Source organism: Pongo pygmaeus, chromosome 22 (assembly GCF_028885625.2).
Source record: "Pongo pygmaeus isolate AG05252 chromosome 22, NHGRI_mPonPyg2-v2.0_pri, whole genome shotgun sequence".
Taxonomy (NCBI): domain Eukaryota; kingdom Metazoa; phylum Chordata; class Mammalia; order Primates; family Hominidae; genus Pongo; species Pongo pygmaeus.
In genome coordinates this window covers 48,036,956-48,055,910 of record NC_072395.2, presented here as the reverse complement: position 1 = coordinate 48,055,910, position 18,955 = coordinate 48,036,956, and positions in this window count along the sequence as shown.

Sequence of the window (18,955 nt, the reverse complement as noted above, 5' to 3'; positions counted from 1 at the left end):
TTCTCACTCACAAGTGGGAATTGAACAATGAGAACACATGGACACAGGGAGGGGAGCATCATACACTGGGGCCTGTCGAGGGTTGGGGGGCTAGGGGAGGGATAGCATTAGGAGAAATACCTAAAGTAGATGACAGGTTGATGAGTGCAGCAAACAACCATGGCACGTGTATACCTATGTAACAAAACTGCGTGTTCTGCACATGTATCCCGGAACTTAAAGTATAATAATAATAACAAAAATCTGAAAACAAAAAAAAAAAGAAAAGAAATTTTCCACAGATCTGAAAGGCTGACAAGCAAGATGAAATTTCCAGCAAATATTGGAGGTAGGTCCCCCAGATGGAACACAGAGGTGGGATGAAGAAAGCAGACTTTTTTTTACAAGGTTTGGTAGACAAATAAAGTTTCTCCATCTCTGAAAACAGTCTTTGACCAATGACAAAAATGTCCCCGTACTATTGAAAAAAAAATGTAGCCCATGACTTACAGAAATATTGCAGTAAACTATTTGAGCCTCTTTCAGCCTCAAGCACAACATCAAAGGGCTTTTATATGTTAGGAAAGATAAACCAACTTTTCCTTCTTTTTGCTTTATCAAAGAAAACATAAGTATATTCTATAATATTTCTACCATGTAACTTTAGTTAATGTGCAAAAATCTTAGTGGAAAACTGCTTTTAAATTATTTCTAATTAACAAAAACTGTCATCTTTGATACTTGAGAAATCTAGGCTCAGATAATGAATGCGGGCTTTCTTAAGAATTTGATTGATTTTTTTCTTAGTAAGATTTTCCACTAGCAGTATTTTTCTCCATTTAGTCCTAAGAAGATGTTAAGGAGGAATTTTGTTGTACATTACATGTTGTTTTGTATATACTGTGAGTGCAATAAAATACTTGTTTTCCATTTCTTTAAGGAGTTATTTCTGTTTGCAGCACTGCCTTCTACTGCCATTAAAAGATTTCATCTTTGTTCATGGAATAAGTTACTAAAATAATCTAAATTTGTCCTGTTTGAGGAGCAACTCTTCAGACTCAACTGGAGTAGAAACCAGTGGGAAACACCATTCTTGAGGGTTCTGTGCAATTTTCACTAGAATTCGAGCCTGATTGCCTGGTCTCCCTGTACATCATCAAATGTATGAGTTAGTTCCGCTCTTGTTTTTCTTGAAATGCTCTTCTTTGACCTAGCAGTGAAATATATCTATAATCATCATCTCTTCTATTTTATCCTTTCATCAGAATTACAGATATGAGATGCAATTAGTAATTATGAAAACTTAAAATTTTTTTTAATGATCAGTGCTGGTGTCGTGCAAATGGTGGCTTAATTAGAAACAGCATTTAATCCTGAAGCCCTTGGGGTCCCTGGTGTTCCATCTGTCCCATGGTGATTACCGTCCACTCACATTTTTTTCCAACTCCACCTCCCCCAGGAATGTATTTATCCTCCTTAAATATATCTCCTAGCAGGCTTATTCTCAAGAAATGCCTAAGCACTGTGGCCAGTTCTCTGATTCTCCCACTTCAGCGACCTCTTCCATTGTCTTCTTAGGACCCAACAATGGCGACTTTCCATCCCAACAGGAATTGTGGTATTTTTCTCCTTTTCAACTGTAAGCCAGCCCAACAGGCTAGGCCAGCAGATGAAACCTTTTTTTATTCACCTTCCCTTTTTTGTTTTGGGTCTCCGGTAGCCTCCACCGGGAACTTTACATCTTATTTAATATTTCTCACAATGACTCTAAAAATAAGTGCTATAATTATTGTTGTTTTGAACAGATGAGGAAACTGAGGCTCAGAGAGGTTTAGCATTTGTCCAAAGGTCACACACCCAGGCTACAGAAAAACTGTATTATTCCAAAGCCTTCACAATACATTGCATCTTTCTCCAGCTCCTTCTGGGTTAATAGTTTTCTTTAGTGTTTTTCTTTACATTATTTTGATCCATGTCAAATCTTCTTTCTGTTTGAATGAATCACATCCCTTCCCTCTCTTCCAAAGCATCTCTGATAAATCTTGCCCCCATCCATGCATTCATTCTTTCACGAACCAATGTTTCCTAATCATCTCCTTTGCACAAGGTACTCACTACATAGCCTTCTATTATGTAAGTCAGACATTGACATAAAAATAGAGTCATCTTGTTGACACTCACTCCAAAAAGAGAGTCAAGATATGAACCTTGGGGTAATGTTGGTCAAAGTATGTGGACTTTCAGTTATAGGATGAATAAGTTGTGGATGATCTAATGTACAGCTTGGTGGCCATTGTTAATAATAATTTATTGAATACTCAAAATTTGCTGAGAGAGTAGATCTTAAGTGTTCTCACTATACACACACACAAAGGTAATTAAAGGTGATGAATATGTTAATTAGCTTGATTATGATAATCATTTCACAATGTTATATAGATTAAAACATCACACTGTATACCTTAAATACCTACTTTTTTGGCCAAGTATACGTCAATAAAGCTGGAAGAAAAATAATACAATATTAAATTATAGAAAAAGATGTGGATCTTTCAAACTGTACATTTTACACAAAAGATAAGAGCTAAAGGGCTCCGATTTTAACCATGTTACTAAGCAGCTGCAAGTATGAGTCTGTAATTTTCTTCAACCACATGGCAGGATTCCCAGCAGTTGCCCATAGCCCATAAATGAGTCACATCTCTTGACTTCTGTGAAGTTAGTGGTTTAGAGGTGGGGGGACAGCAGGTGGATATGCTAGGGGTAAGGACTGAATCAGTCTTCAGCCCTAAAATGTTTTTTTAGAAATGTCCTCTTCAACATCATGCACTTCTTATAATCTTGCAACCTTCATGTTTTTTCCTACGTAAATACCTGTTGATCTCCCTAGGGACCAGTTTTTATGACCAGGTTTAGTTTGAGGGTAATTGGATTACTTGTGTCATGGACTGCATTTCTAAAAGAAATATTTTGATAATTTTACAGATTAATGGCATTTATGTTGAAATATTTTCAACTCTATGAGAAGCCCTAGGATTTCTCTTATCAGTTTCTTTTAGTTTTTTTCCAACATTTTTAAATGAAAAATTTCAAACATAAAAATGAAAAGAATTGTACAGAAAATACCCACACCCACCACCTAGAATCTACAATAATTAGTTTGTTATATGTGCTTTATTATTATCTAACTGTTCTCTATCCATCTTTCTGTCCATCCATCAGCCCATGTTATTTGTGTTGTATTTTGAAGCAAGTTGCAGGCATGAGTACACGTCATCTGTAAACACTTCCATGTGTATATCATTAGCAAGAGTTCAATATTGCTTTGTGTATATTTTTAGGAAAAAAAAATTGCCTGAAGTGAAATGCAAAAGTTTGTACAGGTATCATTCTAAACTTTTGACAAATGCATACATATGTACAATTCAACCTTTATCAGGACATAGAACAAGTCCATAACTCCAGGTAGTTCTCTCATGCCCCTTCTCAGTCAATTCCCACCCACTTGAAGGTAACATTTATTCCTTTTATTTTTAATTATTCACAAAATGCTGTTTTCCAAATGAAGATTAATTCAGGGTTCACATATATTCTGCTGTTGGAATTTGGAGACAAATCATCTATTACTACCTAGAATATAGACTCTCAAATAGGAGCCTCACACTTGCCCCTTGTCACACTTGACTCTGTTTGTCCTTTCTGAGTGTTTCCTCCACCATGGGCCAATGGTTGATTTGCCTTTTTGTGATGTCCAAAGCTGCTTGAACAAATTTCAGGGAAGTTAAGACCAGCACTCTGTGCTTGCCCTGTTTGGCCTTCATAGCTTCCATTTTTCAATTGGTGTTCCCCCATTTGGCTTTGGACATGGTCTCATTCTTGGGCACTGCAGTGTACCGGGTGCAGAGACCACTTGTAACAGGCAGACACTGGAGATTTTTCTGCACTCACTCACTGGGGCTTCTTGGCATCATCTGGCATTGCCCATTTGACACGGGGTACTGTAGAGTGATAGGAGCACCTGCTAAGGCTATACTGCACAATGCTCAATTCAGGTCCAAATGTTACTCATATGACACATGCTTCTGACTAAGCTGATTTTCTGTATGTGTCACAGGATGTCATGCAATGGAATGACCTTTTCCAACATGAGCTGGTACATTCCATTGTAATCAGAGGGTTTTTGTTGGATTTTCTACTTCAGGAATCTGCCAAAGAAAAGTTGTAAGGGTTAAAAAATAAATACATAAAAATAAAAATAAAAAACTATCTGTTGTGGAGTGAGTGCTCCCAGCTCAGTGGAGAAGAAAGATGACTGAGAAGCTGCAAACTTGGGCACAAGGTATGTATTTGCCATTGAAATGTCCTTGGGCAAAAGTATGAGAAATGGGGTAGGGCATTAATAACCTATGACTTGCTTCAAAACAAGCCTCAAGAGTTTCATCAGCAGATACAGAGGAACTCTTTGAAAAAAGTAAGGAACACAACACAAAGCAAGGTAATCTCAGGCTCCTGTGGAGGCACATTTTCCACAATGGTGGCTCAAACACAAAATAATCTCATCCTGTAGTTCCCACCTATAGACTGACAGGTCTCTAGGTTCTTGTTGGATATTCTTGTTGGATAGGCTCTAGGTTCTTGTTGGCTATTCCAGGGTATAGGCCAATAATGGTAAAAAATGTTTACTAATATTTCTTGGTTCTTATCATAGTTGTGTGACTCCTAGTAGAAAGCATGTGCAGCCAACATATTGTGGAAATTGGGGAGAATTTAACTAAAGTAAATATTTACAGATATGTAAGCTTGGGAAACTACTAATAAGGAATTATGAAGCAGCCAGCCCAGGAGCGAGCAATCTCTAGGCCTGAAAAAGCGAGGCGAAAACAGTGGGTCCTCCAAGTCTCTAGAGAGGTAGAACTGCAGAGGAGGGAGTCAACTAAGAGCTCTCCACGCATCTTCCCACACAACCCAATCCCTAGGGGACCTACCGCAAGGCAGGAGGGAGGGAAATTCTTGTTTGAGTTAACAGTGCTAATGGGACATCCAAGAAGATGCTTTTCAGGTGATTGGAACAAAGGTCCAGAGCTCTTTGGAAGAGTTGGAGATCAGAGTTTGAGAGGCATCATATGTAAGGGGAGAGACTGTTGAAGTCATTGGAACGGATGACATTGTTCAGGGAGATGGTAAAGGCGAGAGCACAGAAGCCAGAAATCTGGACGAGCAGGAAAAGGGTGGGCAATGTGGGGGAGCCGAGGCCTCAGAAAAGAAGTGCTCCAGAATTGAAGATGTCAAAGCAGAGGGCTTCATTAAGGAAAGAAGAGGGAAAGAAATAAACATCTGTGTGTTAGCTTGCACAGGCTAGGAGCTGAGACAGCTCATTTAATCTCATTAACATTCACATGAAGGGAGTTAATGTTCACATTTTGCAGAAATTAATAAAAACAATTTAGTTGAGAGAATTTTTACAAAAAGACACACACCATATTTCTAGTACTGGTAAAGATGAAAGCCAAATTCCACTCCTACTAATTAGATTTTCTTCTCCATGAGTTAGGGGACAAAGAGGGTGGAGTGAAAGTGATTGAGCTGGGGGTGTTGATGAGAGAGGTGCATGGACAGGAGGTTGTGGTCTGAGAGTTGACTTTCAGAGTATAGATAAGCTCTGGGAGGACAGTGGCTCCAGAGGATCACATTGCACTTTGCAAGTGCTTGCCTGTGCAAGGTAGAGATGTGTGTGGTAGATGAAATAATATCCTCCAGCTCCCCAAGATGTCGACACCCTAATCCTTGGAACCTGTGAAAATGTTACCTGACACAGCGAAAGAGACCTTGCAAATGTGATTAAGGTAAAGGTCTTGAGATGAGGGATAATCCTGGATGGGCCTGATCTCATCACAAGGGTCCTTACAAAGGCAAAGCAGGAGGGTCTGAGGCAGAGAAGTTGTCACAATGGAAGCAGAGATGGAAATGAGTGTGGCCATGAACCAAGGAATGAGAAGGGCAGCCTCTAGAAGCTGAAAAAGGCGAGGAAATGGTTTCTCCACCAGAGCCTCCAAAAGAAATGGTCTGCTGATACCTTGATTCTAGACCTAGAAGATCCATTTGGGGACCTCCACCATGGTAAGATCATAAATCTGTGATGTTTTGAGCCACTGAGTTTGTGGGAATTGGTTACAGCAGGGATAGGGTTTGGCTGTGTCCTCACCCAAATCTCATCTTGAATTGTAGCTCCCATAATTCCTATGTGTTGTGGGAGGGATCCAGTGGGAGACAATTGAATCATGAGCGTAGTTTTCCCCTTACTGTTCTCATGGTGGTGAAAAAGTCTCATGTGATCTGATGGTTTTATAAGGGGAGACCCCTTTCGCTTGGTCCTCAATTCTCTCTTGCTGCTTCCATGTAAGATGTGCCTTTCACCTTCTGCCATGATTGTGAGGCCTCCCCAGCCACATGCAACTATGAGTACATTAAGGCTCTTTCTCTTTATAAATTATCCAGTCTCAGGTATGCATTTATGAGCAGTGTGAAAATGGACTAATATAAGCAGCAATGGAAGGCTAACACAACGTGCCCTAAAGGCCATATGCAAACAATCTGTTCATTTGGACAGCCACTCTGCCTTCCTGTCAGTACTCCCAATTCCCTCCCCCACAGGTCCTACTGTCACCACCAGAGGAAAACTTACTCTTACTTGTGACAACTGTTCCCTTTTATGCTATGTACCCAAGCTCCAGCAGAACATCTGTATCTTTTGTTCTTGATGAATCCTTGTTTATTGCTACCTCGTTGTGTGATGGGTGCTTCCTGCTGAACAAAGAGGAGGGAGTCTTACCTTGGAGGCGTGCCCCAGATACCCCAGTGGGAGCTTGGCTTCTGAGTCCCCATAGTATCCTGGACCCAGGGGTGACGTTCTATAGTGCCACTCATGGTTTAGTTTGATTCTGGGTAGAGGGCTGGCCCAAGGATATTGAGTAGCAGATAACTAGAATAGTCACCCAATTTTCAGACACAACTTATTTCTAAGTGTCTGTAAACCAAAACGTTATTTCATATTTTCATAGTCACCATGACTGCATGCCAACTACAGAGCAACTGTACCTTCCAATGAAGTAAGAGCTAAATCATACATATTAAATAGGGCATGCTAGAAAACTCCAACAGCCGATCAGAGCAAGCAGAGATGGTCATTCCACCAGGGGAATATGGTCCATAAAGGTGATGGGCCTGAGCAGCAGAGTCTCACCTAACTCCTCAATGCAAGCCAAGGGAAAAGAAGGGCTGAGGCTTGCCGAAAACGTTCCCAGAGCAACAGTTCTCAACCGATGTTGCCAAACATGTTGCAGTCTTAATTACCAATAGTAGTCCAAGAACCAAACTTTGAGAATAGCTTACAGAAATGAAAAACCCATAAGGCAGAATCAAGAGTAATATCTTTTTCAAACATTTGCATAGTAGTATCTTTTCCAAATATTTGCACTCTAGCAGGCTTTCCTGAATAAATGGATATGTTTATTTCCTAGGGCTCTTATAACAAACTTACACAAACTTGATGGCTTAACCAACAGAAATTTATTCTCTCATAGTTCTGGAGACTAGAAGTTCAAAATCAAGGTGTCAGTAGCACCATACTCTGTGTGAAACCTCTAAGAAGGAACGCTTCTCTGCATCTTCCAGCTGCTGGTAGCTCCTGGCATTTCTTGGCTTGTGGGTGCCTCACTTTGATCTCTGCCTCCAGCTTCCCATGGCCATTCTCCCTGTGTGTCTTGGCTTGGTCCTCCCTTTGTGCACGTCTGTCCATGCATCTCTTCTCTTGGATTAGGACCCACCATAATGACCTCACTTTAACAACTCAATGACATCTGCAAAAGACCCTTGAGTTAGTATTCTCAGGTTGTCATAACCTGATAACATAGACTTGGTGATTTAAACAACAGAAATGTATTTCTCAAGTTCTGGAGGCTGGAAGTTCCAGATCAACGTACATAAATTCAGTTCTCAGTGAGATCTCTCTTCCTGGCTTGTAGATATCTGCTTTCTTTCTGTGTCCTTTTATACTAGAAGAGAGAAAATGCTCTTTTTCTTCCTTTTCTAATAAGGCCACAGTCCTTCCTGTTGGTTTAGGGCCCCACCCACCTGACCTCATTGAACCTTAATTACCTCCTACAGATCTCTGTCTCCAGGTATAGTCACATTGGGGGCTAGGGCTTTAAAATATGAATTTGGGAGGGACACAATTTAGTCCATACAAACCCCATTTTCAAATAAAATCACATTTATAGACACCAGAGGTTTGGACTTCAATGTATCTTTTTTGGGGACCCAATTCAACCCTCAACAAAAGGTCATCAGTGTAGGGGTTCCAGTAAGTGTGTCTGGAACTGGCATTGTCCCCTGGAGGGTGACTTCAGAGAGCCTACTTCCCACGTATGCCCTGGTGACAACCCAACCGAGAACAGAGACTCTCCTGCCAGCCCCCTCAGGGGTCCTGAATCCCAGAGCACAAAGGTAGCTGTAGCTGGGATGAGCTTGGGAAGGGGGCACTCTCCCTGCCTACACTTCCCACACAGGCCCAGGAAGGATCCCCACAAGCCCCAGGCTGCAGCAGCCCATCACTTTGGCAGGGGAAAGCAAACCCTCCCACATGGGCCCAAGCTGCTGCCTCTGGCCTGTGGCACTGGGGGCTTTTGCCCCTCTTTCTTCTGCTGCACAGATACCTTCGACATGTTGAACACACAGGGGGCCCGAGTCATTTCCTTCTTTTTTATGACACTGATTGGTTGCATATGCCCATTCTGTGTGGATCTATACTGTCTGAGGCATTTGACACACCCGAAGCCCATCCTAGTGAGCTTGGCAAGGGCAGAGACCTGGAAGTCAGACACAAGCAGAACCACATTAGCTCAGGGAAGCTAGAATGCCTCCCTGCTCCCTGGGCAGGAAATAGTCTCAACTACAAACCCCACCTCTCACTGAGGGGTGTGCCTGCGGCACGACTGGGAGTCTGGAAAATCTGCTTTTTAGTGTCGGTATATACATGAGTCTCGACAAGTTGGTTAAGCTCCCCGAGCCTCGCCTTCCTCATCTGTAGAATGAAGCTGATATTGTGTCTGTGGTGAGCAGGTCTACGCAAACCTACCCCCAAAGTCCAAGGAAGCTGAGAGGTAAAGAAAGAGGCTGACAAATCCAGTTTCTTAGAAAGAAAAGTTTAATAGGGACTTAGGAACAGAAGCCATGTCTGTGTTTCGGGCAGTGGCAAGACGAGATGGTTGATCCCTATGCTGTTACTCCCCAGACCAAGGGCTTGAAGACCATAGGGAAAGGGGGATTCCGAAGGGATGTGTAGGACAATGGAAGTACAATAACACCAAGGTTGTTTAATCTAGGGGCAGGATTTACAGTAAGTACCTGCTCTTACCTAAGAAATAATAGACAAACAGGAAATCTTACAGGCCTTCCCAGAACTGGTGTTAATCAGAAGCCAACATGGTAGATTAGCTTCCAAGATGGAGTTGCTTCAGCCTCCATATACCAGCACCTACCACAAAATATCATTGTGGATAACAAGTGAGATGATGATTTTAAAATGCTTTGTGTATTATGCTTCGTACTGGTGATTAATTGTCCCCAAAATGAATAGTAATGCTTGCCATTTCTCTACACACATGCCTAGTAATATGTGTGCATCCAATGAAGCCTTTTATTGAACACCCAGGGAAGAAGAGAAGGTAGGAAGGGCTGCAAGATCCCCTTACCCACTGTTTGAAGCTACCTGCACAGTTCCCACCAGCTCTCCCACCCACCAGGTTGAGCTGGGGCGGAGAGAAGGAAATGTCAGATCTCTGGGGCATGTCAAGCTCCACCACCACCCAAGGAGCCCCATCCTGAGCTGATTTAGGGAATGTCTTTAATGTGGCCTGTAGGATCTCTAAACCCTTTACAAAGTAGATTTATGCATGTCTCTGCTCTCATGACTCTTTTAACTCCAAGCTTGAGTTGTATTTGTTTCCCTGGTCTTGCCAACTTAGCCTTGTGATGGGGAAGGAAGCTTCTACTTAAGTGAGCTGTCACCGGTGTAAAAGGAGTCTGCTGTGATTTGCATATGTGATACAGCTGGTCCCAAAGCCAGGGGTGATAAAATACAGAGCAGAACACTCACCTAGGACTTAATTATACCATGGGGATAAATGTTACCTACACATCATTTTGTTGTTAGAAGTATTCCTATCACTTATAATTTGGAAGAAAGCTTGTAAATTGAAGAAAGGTAGGTAACTGTTTGCTTTTGATAGGCGAAGAAACTGAGGTTCATGGTGTTTTAATGACATTGAAGTCAAGAAAATGGGAGGTTAAGTACTGCCTCTGCCTGTCTGCTCATTCTATGATTTAGACAAGCTTATTATTTTCTCTGACCTTGCATTTGTTGGGATAACAATATATATTTTTCAAGGTCATTGAACAGAAGAATTGGGTGGCATATACAAACCACTTAATTTACAGCTTGGTACATAGTAGATGATCTTACCTAAAGCAATGAAAAGTGATACAAGTCTACAGGACAAGCATTCAGTAAAGGTCCCTGTACTTCATAACCCCAGGACCTAGACAGGGATCAGCATTTTTTTTCTGCTAAGGCCCAGATAGTAAGTATTTTGACATCACAGGTCATATAGACTCTGTCACAATTATTCAACTCTGCTGTTGTAGCAGGAATGCAGCCACAAACAAATACATGATGAATATGACTGTGTTCCAATAAAACTTTATTTATAAAAACAGACAGTGTGCCTGATTTGGCCTCTGGCTCATAGTCTGATGACCCCAGGTGTATATAAAACTATGTTTAAAAGCTTGAGATAATACAAATGACAGTATCTATTAGATAAACCCTATTTGTCTTTTCATATTTTAGTTTCAACTCTCCCCTTTCTGAGAAATTTTTTCTTTCTGATGATGCTGGGCAGACTGAAGGCTTCTGTGACCTCTGCCCTTTGAAGACATGACATGACAGCTACCTCCCCATTGTGGGGAGAAGGCAGGCCCATTTCCCAGTGGTCTGTGAGCTCCCAGAAGTCAGTGACTATGTCTTTTCATCTTTCTCAAAAGTGTATGTGGTGAACAGCAATACTTCCTTATCTCCCCAGGGGATAGAAAAATAGTAAAAGGGCTTAAACAGTAGTTGGGGGAATTTAGACTCACTGGTGATTCTCAACGAGGGGTGACTTTTCCTTCAGGAGGGCATTTGGCAATGACTGGATGTATTTTGAGGTTTCTCTACTGGGGGGTGGTGTATTGCAGAGATACTGTTAAACATCCTACAATGCACAGGAGAGCCCCCGACAAGAGAATTATGCAGCTGACGTTAAGAACCCTGGACTAGTGAAAATGAAGCATTGTATAGGCTAAGAGCATAAATCACTGCACTTTGCAGTTTGTACAATGTGACTTACCCTACCCTTTCAAAGGAGTGTCAGGAGAATCAAATGAGACAAGCAAGTAGAGAGACTCTGCACAAGTCATTAAGTGTTGTGCAAAAGCAAAGTGTTTACCATGAGTTAACCAATCCTGGAGTGCCCATGCCTTGTAGGCTAACTCTGAACATTCTTCAGTTCATCCCGCCTAAATCTCCCCTTCAGTTTAAGCCTTTTTCCCATCACGCTCTTCTCAGCAGGAATGGGAGTGCCTCTGGCCACCTTTCAAATGCGGGGGAACTGTGAACCACACCTCAGTCTGCTTCTCTGCAGGCAAAATTATCAAATTCCTTTTTCCTTTCTCCCAAGGTCCTATTTTTGAAGGCTTTAATTACTTTAGTTTTGACAAAGACTCTCCTGTGGACTTGCTCCTAGCTTGCCACATACCTCCCACGATATTCAGTCTTAGCCTAAAAGAGCTTCCAATTAATCTTCCACTTGGACAGAATTACCCATTGGTTTTTGTGAGCCACAATGGCTTTTATCTCATGTACTTACGTGCATGTGACATGGGTGATAGTTTGTCTTCCTGCTGAAAGAGTTGGGCCCACTTTTCTCTTTAATGTGAGTGAGCAAAGTGAAAAATTACAGTGGCAGTTGATTTGAGGACCTGCTCTAAAACACCTAGTTAAACAAGGTGCACAATTCCTTGTTAGGTGTTCGCCCACTTAGGGCCACCGTGTGGGGTGTGGTGGTAATTTCTCTCATTTGGTCATAATTGGTTGAATTGTATCCCCCTCCCAAGAGATATGTTGAAGACCCAAACCTCCAGTACCTAAGAAACGTGACCTTATTTGGAAAGAGGGTTTTTACAAAGGTAATCATATTAAATTAAGGTCATCAGGGTGGACCCTAATCCAACATGACTGGTGTTCTTATGACAAGGGAAAAATGTGGACACAGAGGCACACATGGAGGAAAGCTGATGTGAAGATACAGGGAGACAACAGCTACCTATAAGCCCAGGAATGCCTGAGGCTACAGAAGCTGAGAGAGAAATCTAGAACAGATCCAGAAGTCCAATACCAAGGTATTGGACTCCTGACCTCCGGAACTGTGAGACAGTAAATGACTCAATTTGTGGCACTTTTTTACAGCAGCCTTAAGAAATTAGTATGGTTATTGATGCACTGGCTAAGTTTCATGATCCAAGCAGAACATTTTTGCCAAGGATTGTTAACTGCCATTCCTCTTCGTAGCAGATGCCATCAGTGGCCCACCCATTTCCCCGCAGTCTATCTCAGTGGCTGCCTGCAGGCATGTAGATAGCCTCTTACATCTCCTGGCTGAGGGCATCCTCTGACCACAGACACACCCCCAGGTATAGAACGGACTGGAAGTGCCAGCGAGTTCCTAGAGTGACCTATCACCAATGAGAGGCAGCAGTTGCAAATAAATACCCCATTTTCTTCACCCCTGGTTAGGATCACTTGGACTGGGTTCACCAAAAATTTTCAGAGGGTCCCCAGCAGGCCTGAGTCCTATGTGCCTAAAATGGAACCTACTAATCAAGGTGTCTCCTTGTAGCTTTCCACCCTCTACTTTCTCAGTTCCCTGCTCCCTCACAGTGCTTCCTGGCATCACCCACCAAATGCAATACTTGGCCCAAATCTTTGTCTTAGGGTCTGCTTTTAGAGGAATTCAAACTAAGTCACTCGATAATGGGCACGTGAATGCCTAGGGTTGAGATCTGAGAGGTACTATCATCCCTGCAGCTTAAAACCAAGTAAAAGGGGGAGGAACTAGGTAAGGAGCCACACAACATCAGAGGCAAGGTTGAGGCAGCCGACAGACTCAAGAGGTTCTGGCCAGGATCATGGCTGAGTGTGAATGGTCCAATCTGCTGCCATTGAGGCAGGTGGCTAGCCCTACACTCATTCATGAACCCAGACACCAGACACTGCGTGAGAGAAGGCCAGGGCCACAGAAGGGAGAGAATATTCCCTGAACTCAAGGAGCTCATCTTCTTATAGGAAGAGACCAAGGTATAAAAAATCTGGTTTAAGTGCCATGAGACAAATGCTTAGTGGAGACCCTAGGGAACCAGATTCTGCCTAAGGAGTGTGGGGGTAGGGAGTGGAGCAAGATGGGTTAAGGGTTTGGAGGAGCTGGGTGGGTGTGGAGGGTGTGATGATGGAACAGAGAGGATGCACACCCCTGACCCTGAGAGGGGCGCGTGCAAAGGCCCTCAAGTAGGGAAACATTATAGAAGCTGTGAGGTGTTCACGAGGGGCTGGGGTCCCCTTCTGAAGAGCCCTAGATGTCGTGCTAAGGAATTTGTATCTCTCACCTGTAGGGAGTAACCAGGGCTGGCTTCATGAACAGGTGACCTGATCAGTAACAGGAGGCCCCATGCTTAGAAGGGTCCACACTCGGGTTAATGTTCCCCTGTCACCATCTTGAGATCCTTAATTCTTTTTCAACAAGGGACTTCAATTTTGCAGTGGGTCCTGAAAATTATGTGCCCAGTCCTGGCCATAAGGAACCAAGAAATGAATACCCTGAAGAGTGGTTCTGAGCCAAGTCTATGGTGTATGTGTTGGAGATTTCTAAGGATGGCAGGGTGCTGTTGGAGCTGGGCAGGGAACCAACAGTGATTACTCCATTTGGGGGATTTTGAGGAACTCAGTGTCCAGTCAGAATTTCTGCTTCCAATTATGTTGGGTGTGAAGGTAGTCAGGCATTCAAGGGATAATTTCTTTTCCTTCCTTCCTTCATTCCTTCTTTCTTTCTTCCCTTTCTCCTTCCTTCCCTCCCTCCCTCCTTCTCTCTCTTTCTTTCTCTCTCACTCTTTTTCTTTCTTTCTTTTCTTTTATTCTTTCAATATATTTGAACTGTTTTCAAGCCCGTCGGTATATTAATCTATTACTAAACAATATTTATTATAAAGTGAAAACCCATGTTTAATCATGTCATTTTGGGATGACCGTCAAGACTAGAGACTGAACAGTCTCTAATCTTACCATAAATTAGGCAGTATTTTTTCTTCACCTTCAAGTATAATTCTTTCAGTGTCTCTGTGAGGAAGGCATCTCTACCCTTTTTTCACAGATGAGAAAAATGAAGCTCGGGGAGACTTCAGTTCATTCAGGGTAAATCCAGACTTTTCCAGGGTCACCTCCAGAGTAGGAGTTGCAAGCCAGGACTTCTCAGGTGTTGTCTCCCCAAGGGCCCACCGTGTTCACCACCCACCTCTCTCCCTAAATCATTCTCCTACTCTCGTCTCTTTTGTAAAGCTGTCTCCGATGGGAGGTCTTCTTAACGCAGTCACCATATTTTGTATCCAGTTTTGTATCTGTTTTACATCTCCTTCTTGACTGTCCTTTAGATTTGCCAGGTGTTTCTGAGTCTTTATGGGGAAGTTCAGCCTTTTTCCATAGCACAAAATGTGTGCCTCCGAAGTACACACACTTGGCCACCATATGGGCGCAAAGGGATTAGCCACAAAGACAGCTCTGCTACCAGCATCGTTGAGGGTTGCCTAAGTGGCCTCCTTATGCCTCTACCTTGTCCTAAGACGACACTGTTTCTTTTCCCTTATCTACACCCCCCGCCCCCATACACAGACACAGACACTCTCACACATGCAGCCAGAGTTTCCAGGGAAGCTGACCTTCCTCCAAGCTCAACAGAGCCTAACTGGTCTAACGACAACCCCCTCCATTTGTCTGTCATGACTGATTTAGGAATAGTCATGTGACCTCGTTTTGGCCAGTGAGACATGAAGGAAAATTTGGGGGAGGTTCAGAGAAAAGTTTTTCTCTGTCAAGAAAGAGTCACTAGATGGATATAAAATTAGTATGTCAGAGAGATGCCTGCACCCCCATGCTCATTGTAGCATTATTTACAATGGCCAAGTTAGGAGATCGACCTAAAGATTCATCAATGGATAAAGAAAATGTGGTATATGTACCCAATGGAATACTAAGCAGCCTTGAAAAAGAGAGGACATTGTGTTAAGTGAAATAAGCCAGGCACAGACAGACAAATACCACATGATCTCACTCATACGTGGAATCTGAAAAAGTCAAACTCGTAGAAGCACAGAGTAGAATGGTGGTTACCAGAGGCTGGGGATGAGAGTTGGGAAAGATGATGGTCAAAGGATACAAAATTTCTGTTAGACAGCAGGAATAAGTTCTGGAGATCTATTGTGCAGCATGGTGAGTCTAGTCAATAACAGTATGTTTTATACATAAAAATTGCTAAAAGTGTAAATATCAAGTGTTCTCAGTACAAAAAAATATGAGAAGTAGGGTGATGCATATGTTAATTAGCTTGATTTAGCCATTCCACAAGGGATACATGTATCAAAGCATCATGATGTTCACAAATATATACTTTTATTGCTCGATTATTAATAAATAAATAGAATGAGTCACTAGAAGATTCAGACTCCCTCTGACCTCTCTACATAGCCTTTTATCCACCCAGCTTCCAACCACCTGAGTGACCCTGGGTAAGTCACTAAAAACATATATGGAATATTTTCATATACACTCATTTTTTTTCAACTCAGATGAAATTCAAAAATAATCTTTATCATTTTAAAAGTGGACATTTCAATGGCATTTAGTACATTCACGATGTTGTACAACCACTACCTCTATCTACTTGCAAAACGTTTGCATCACCTGAAAGGAACTCTGTGGCCATGAAAAATCACTCCTTATTCCCTCTCCCACAGCCTATGGCAACCACCAATCTACTCTCTGTTCCTGTGGATTTTCCTATTCTAGATATTTCATATAAATAGAACCATGCAGTACATGGTCTTTTGCATCTGGCTTCTTTTGGTGGGTGTAATGTTTTTGAGGTACGTCCACATTGTAGCATGTATCCAAATTTCATTCCTTTTCAGGGCTGAATAATACACCATTGTCTGTATATACCACATTTTCTTTATCCATTCATCTATTATTGGGCGTTTGGGTTGTTTTCATCTCTTGGCTCTTGTGAATAATGCTGCCGTGAACATAGGAGTACCTGTATTTGTTTGAGCATCTGTCTTTAATTGTTTTCAGTATGTAGGTAGGAGTGGAATTGCTGGGTCATACGGTAGCTTTAACTCTTGGAAGAACCATCAAACTGTTTTCCACTGTGGCTGTACCACTTTGCATTCCACCAGCAATGTATATACCCTACCTTGTTTTGCCATGACTCCATCCTGATGAGGTTGGGTTACTTTATAAAGAAAGATCCTGAGACTCAAGGATGTAAAACCATTTGCCCAACTCAGTTTGTCAAGTGTCAAAGTTTGATTCCACATCTTTGACTACAGATCCCATTCCTTTCCATTGTATACACTTCTCCAGTCTTCAGCTTCATCCTTTGGAGAGAGAAAGCAGAGATCTATGAGGAATAAGCTTATCCAAATGCTGTCTAAGAATTCTGGTAAAATCCCAGTGCAGGGCCCCAGGTGCTGAATACTGTGTTCACATAAGTATATATGTTTACTTTGCAGATTCAGCATCTGCAGCCATACCTAGCCCCTAGTAAATCCTCAGAAAATATTTGTTGAATGAATGAGACTTAAGCATTTATCTGAAAGCCTTTCATGTCTCTGGTAGTTAGCAAACCATATGCTGCCTTTTCCTTAAGATCTTTCTTTGCAAATGCGGCACTTTCAGAAAAATATAGGACTGGATCGACCAGAGGTGATGTGACTCTGACAATGGTAAAATGTCTCTCTCACACTCTAAATTGAAAATATGTTGTAATCAGATGTGTCAGTAGTCTACTTCAAATACAGTGGCAATGTACCTTTCTCCGTTTCACTTAATATCATCTGATTATTTAATCTATAGACATACATCACTGATGTATTTTAATTAGCATGTTTGCTATGTGTTTATAAATCAGTTTTCACCTTCTAAGACTTTGCTGTCAAGAAGTCACTAGTACTAACCCCAAATAATGAATATGTTTTATAGTTAATAAAATTTTTCCCAGATCAATAAGGTTAATAAGTGATACTGTCACTTGGGCATGTTAATAAATTTTTTTAAAAATAGGCTGAGCCAGCTGAAAAGCTACAACTGGAAATAGATTATAGCACTTTGCCCCAAGGCTTTGGCAGCAATTGAAACAAAGTATTTTGAAACACAGCAAATTGGCATTTCTCTGACTTCCAATGTTCAGTCTCTCCAAGCGGGACACCTGGTTCAACTACACAAAACAGCTATTCAGAATTAGAGTCTGGGCTTTTGTTATGCAAAAGGTAAATGAGGGTAGCATGAACTTTTCCAGGAAAAGCTGTTTTTACTTTTTACCCTAGGGAGAGCTCTCTTCAGAAAGAAAGAAAAGAAAAGAAAAAAGAAAACTGGTACTGACAGGAGATCAGAAGTTATGAGGATGGGTGGGTTCGAAATTTACTTTATAAAAGAAAACTTCATGTGATGCTGTAAAATGTTTCCACTGTAAATGAATTAAATCGTACCCCAAACCTACCGTGCTTGGGAGCACTAGGTTCCCATGGGACATTCTGAAGAGCTTCCACCAGGCTCACCTTTCCTCAACTCTCAGACTACAGAGACTTGCTTCTATTTGTGTTGCATTTATGTTGTAATAGAAGTAGTTTGACCAACACTGTGGTTGGCTCGCTAAAAGAGGATCTGTGCCCTATATGATAACATGTCTGTGACCCTGTATGTGTACTCTCATGCATGCGTGTGATTTGCGTGATGCAGTCCAAACAAGGTTGGAAATTGCACTTGAATATAGTGTTTGAGGTTGGTCATGCTACCCAACCTACGAATGGGAAAACCCAAAGTCCAGAGTGAAGGAGAATGCAGTGAAGGTTCTTTGACCAAAGCAGGCTCATCCAAGATGCCTGGCATTTGGTCCTATGACTTGTAACCCTTTGGATCCAATGGCCTTCCTATGCTGTGTTGGGTGGGTGTTAGGCAAATGTGAGGCCAAACAGCTTCAAAATCGAATTGAAGAGTCCTTGTTGGACAAGTATTAAGAGAGTCAGGGATCACCTGTCATTGCACCCCAGGATCAGCATCTTAGGGAGCCAGGCCCCAGACAGGCATTCTTCCCTTTACTTAATTGGTAGCTATCTCTTGAGTGACCAAGTGCTGGTGTTGCTCTGGGGATGGGACAAAGCCGTGCTCTCAGGGAGCTCACCTCCCAGCAAAGAAGACAGATGATAAAGACAAAATGAGGCCATTAAGTCATAGCATTTCAGATGATCAAAGTGCTGTGAAGAAAGCAGGAGGGCAGTGGGAGAGGAGGAGCTAGTTTAGATTATAGAATTAGAGAAAGCCTTAAGGAGCAGCGTTTTGGCAGAAACCTGCATAGTGAGAAGGGGCAAGCCTGGCGAACATTTAGGGGAGGCATCAGAGAAAGAAGGTACAAAATGTCCTAAGGTAGCAATGGTGCATCTGAGGAAAGCGTGGCTGGCCAGGAAGAGAGTGACCCAGGAGGAATGCGTCAGCGAGGGTACGCAGGATAGGCAGGACTAGAGTATGAGGGCCCTGTAGAGCAGGGTCTTCCTACCTTGACAC